This window comes from Perca flavescens, chromosome 10 (genome assembly GCF_004354835.1).
Source record: "Perca flavescens isolate YP-PL-M2 chromosome 10, PFLA_1.0, whole genome shotgun sequence".
In the NCBI taxonomy this organism is placed as follows: domain Eukaryota; kingdom Metazoa; phylum Chordata; class Actinopteri; order Perciformes; family Percidae; genus Perca; species Perca flavescens.
The window spans coordinates 32,337,715-32,341,178 of NC_041340.1; the positions used below are offsets into that span (position 1 = coordinate 32,337,715).

Below are 3,464 nucleotides of genomic sequence, written 5' to 3' on the forward strand. Positions count from 1 at the left end.
CTCGGTTTTATTGGAGTCAGAAGAGACCATATTTGGACGAGACCGCAAAGCTAATTTATCAGCTTGTGCTAGCTAGCCAGCTTGGTTAACAAGGTGCAAAAAAAGAAATGAAGAGCTGATGCCTTGTAGTATCTTTTAGTACAACCTTATGCTGAGCAAGCCATTTTTAGGTGGCCAAGATGTTATATTTAACTTTCATTAACTGAAAACACACTGTGAAAGGGTCCAAGTTCTAGGACGAAAACACCCAAACCGGACAAAAATCATGCACTTGTATTTAGTGGTCTAGTGTTGTCTACACATTTGATTTGTAAATGTTATCAAGCAGTTCCCTTTCTTTTCACAACTCATCTACTGTAATTGAATGAAATGTTATTGTATTAAATGAATGCAGATTAAAAAGATGAAACAACATAAGCAATTTAATTTTTCAACCCTTTTTCCTAATTTGCCACCCTCCGTATGCCCTACCCAATAATTTGTGTGTGTGTGTGTGTGTTCGGTCCCCATCTAATGTGGCCACTGCATGCTCTCCAGCCATGTCAGCAAGTGACTTGGATCCAAAGTCCAACATCACATGACGGCAAGACTTCAGGAAGTGTCTTTTGAACTTTTGGCAAGTGAATATCCCTGTGTTGAAAAGGTAGAAACATACCGTTTGGTCCTCTGTGCTTTGCTTATTTTTACTCTCACTTCTTTCTTTTTCCTTTTTTAATCTTCTTGGTTGTTTTTTTTGTAGCACTCTGCTTCCCCCTGTACTCTTTGCATGGTTCTTTCCTTCTATCTATTTTACTTTACTTTTTTATTTTACTTCCTCAGAAGTCTGTGTGTGTTAATCATCATTGCTTCTCTCAGTCTGTTGTCCTTAATCTTTCTGTCCCAGTCTGATCTTCAAACACGAAGATGAGCTTTGTGTTGCTGTGCGTGATGCTGGTAGCCAGTGTGACACCTGTGTCTGCTGCAGCACAGGTACGTTTTATTGCAATTTTCATTAATCTATTAATGATTGTTAGGAAAACACAATATTTTCTTTCCTTTTTTAACATATTTATTGATGCCAACTCAGGTACATAGACATACAAACCATTTGAAACATAAACAGACAATACAAAAACGTGGATAAAATGAATCCCCATGGCAAGGCATTTTAGCAAGAGTATTATAAAAAATAGTATATTTTTCAAAAGTTACATTTCTTTTTTAGCTTTATGGATCTGTAATTAATCAATAGAACTAAAATCTATTTTTAAATTACTTTGAGACAAATACGGTTTGCTTGCTAATTCGAATTACTTACTGTTCACTCATGCCCCAAAGGTGATGGTGTGGATAAAATCCTGATACACCATTTATTTGGCACTATTGCTTATCTTTCAGACACACTTAAAAATAAATAATGTCAAAGTCCTTCCTTAAACTTAAAAACTCAAGTAAAATTGATTATATTGCTCCATTAAACCATAGATAAGGTATCTAAAATATCTAAATAAACCACAACATTATAGCATGTAGTTGAGACCTGACTAATTAAATAGTAATTGAATGTTGCATGTGGTCAGATATTACACTGCAAGCACATTGTGTCAAAAACTATGCTTCCCCAAGCAGCGACACCTATAAATAAATTACAGATGCACCGTGGTTTTGTCCACACCATCTGTTGCTTGTTAACAATTAAATTTATGCTTGTTAGCAGTTATGTTTATTTAGTTTGGTTGGATATACTGTAGATATGATCATATAACAGTTGACACACAGTATCTGTATATGTGTATTCTAGCCAGGTATCATAGAGAGCCTACTATTGGCCACCAATGAGCGTCCCTGGCTCTGGGGGGTCTATGTCTTCACTGTTGGACTTCCTGTCATTCTCTTCATTAGCTTCATGTGGCCTGACAAGGTAGAGTATGCCTGTTTATGCATGTGTGTGTTTATGTGTGTGTGTATGTGTTTATTTGTGTTGGTTATTGTCTTGTCATTAGAACTATAAGAAATGTGATGTGTGAGTGTGGTTTTGTCCTCTAAACAAACAGGGCAGCTACAGTACAAGAAATCAAAGCGTGTGTGTGTGTGTGTGTGTGTGTGTGTGTGTGTGTGTGTGTGTGTGTGTGTGTGTGTGCATGTAGAGGTTTGGGCCCATCGATCAGGAGTATTACTATAAGAAGTCTGATGATGATCAACCAGATGATTCTGAGCTCTCAGAGCAGACAAAAGCTGTGGATATCAAAGGTAATGTTTTATGTTTTAGGTACTACATCATTAGTTGTAGAACCCAAGGCTGTGGTAGTAATGGTAGTAATGTCTTCTCTTCTCTGTGTAGGAAAGGCTGACAGAGCTGGGACAAGGAAGAGATGGTAACCAGAGGAGGCGTGACCTAGACCAGAAGGTGGGAGATGTGTCAACGGATAATGTGTCATGTCATCATAATGTAATAATGTTGATTCTAAAGATGTAAAAGCACATGGAGGGTGTTAAAGCACCCTTATCGAGGGTGAAAAGTAGCTGACATCCATACAATAAATGAGATTAAATTTGTACGAGCTAGTCGATATTAAGTATTAGTAGAGCTGGGCAATATATTGGTATTATATCGATATCGTGATATGAGACTAGATATCGGTCTTAGATTTTGGATATCGTAATATCATGATATGGCATAAGTGTCTTTTCCTGGTTTTAAAGGCTGCATTACAGTAAAGTTGTCATTTTCTGAACTTACCAGACAGTTGTAACTGTTCTATTATTTGCCTTTACCCACTTAGTCATTATATCCACATTACTGATGATTATTTATCTAAAATCTCATTGTGTAAATGTTTTGTGAAAGCACCAATAGTCAACACTACAATATCGTTGCGGTATAGATATCGAGGTATTTGGTAAAAAATATTGTGATATTTGATTTTGTCCGTATCGCCCAGCCCTAAGTATTAGCTGGTTTCAAATTACCATGTGAATAGTCTATATCCACGATGTTCCACTTCCGGGATTTCTCCGTTGCCGCCGAGAAACTCCCCCGGAGGTCACTCTTTTCGGCTGGATGTCCCTTACCTCCCGCTTTCTTTGTGTTGGAATTTTAAACTCCGGTGGATTTAGGAGGACTATGGTCAACTGCAGACAGCTAGCTAGACTATCTGTCCAATCTAAGTTTTCTACCCATGTGTGCATATTGTTGAGGTTAGGCATTGACTTTGTTATAGTTAAGGTCAGGATAGCCCATTGATCAGGGTACGGGAACTGAACAAATCAGGTTTCTGGTACAGATTGGGTAGTAACAGGGGTATTATTTAGTTGATTGCAATCTGCAACCTCACCACTAGATGCCACTAAATCCTACACACTGGTCCTATAAACCCGTTATTAACAAAGTCCACTCTTGTCCGTGAACTGTGGGTAACAAAAACTAATTATGTACGTTTGTGTTTGTCTGTGCATTTGCATAGGTTCATTGATCAGTGGAATGA

The 3,464-nt window shown here is 37.7% G+C and overlaps 1 long non-coding RNA gene across 1 annotated transcript; it reads left to right on the top strand.

Annotated features, from left to right (window-relative positions):
* Nucleotides 1-589: 589 nt before the first annotated feature.
* On the top strand, nucleotides 590-1,864 carry LOC114562350 (uncharacterized). Its single transcript, XR_003693494.1, has 3 exons — nucleotides 590-643; nucleotides 904-969; nucleotides 1,781-1,864. It is a non-coding gene; the product is annotated as an uncharacterized LOC114562350 (long non-coding RNA).
* The last annotated feature ends 1,600 nt before the right edge of the window (nucleotides 1,865-3,464 follow it).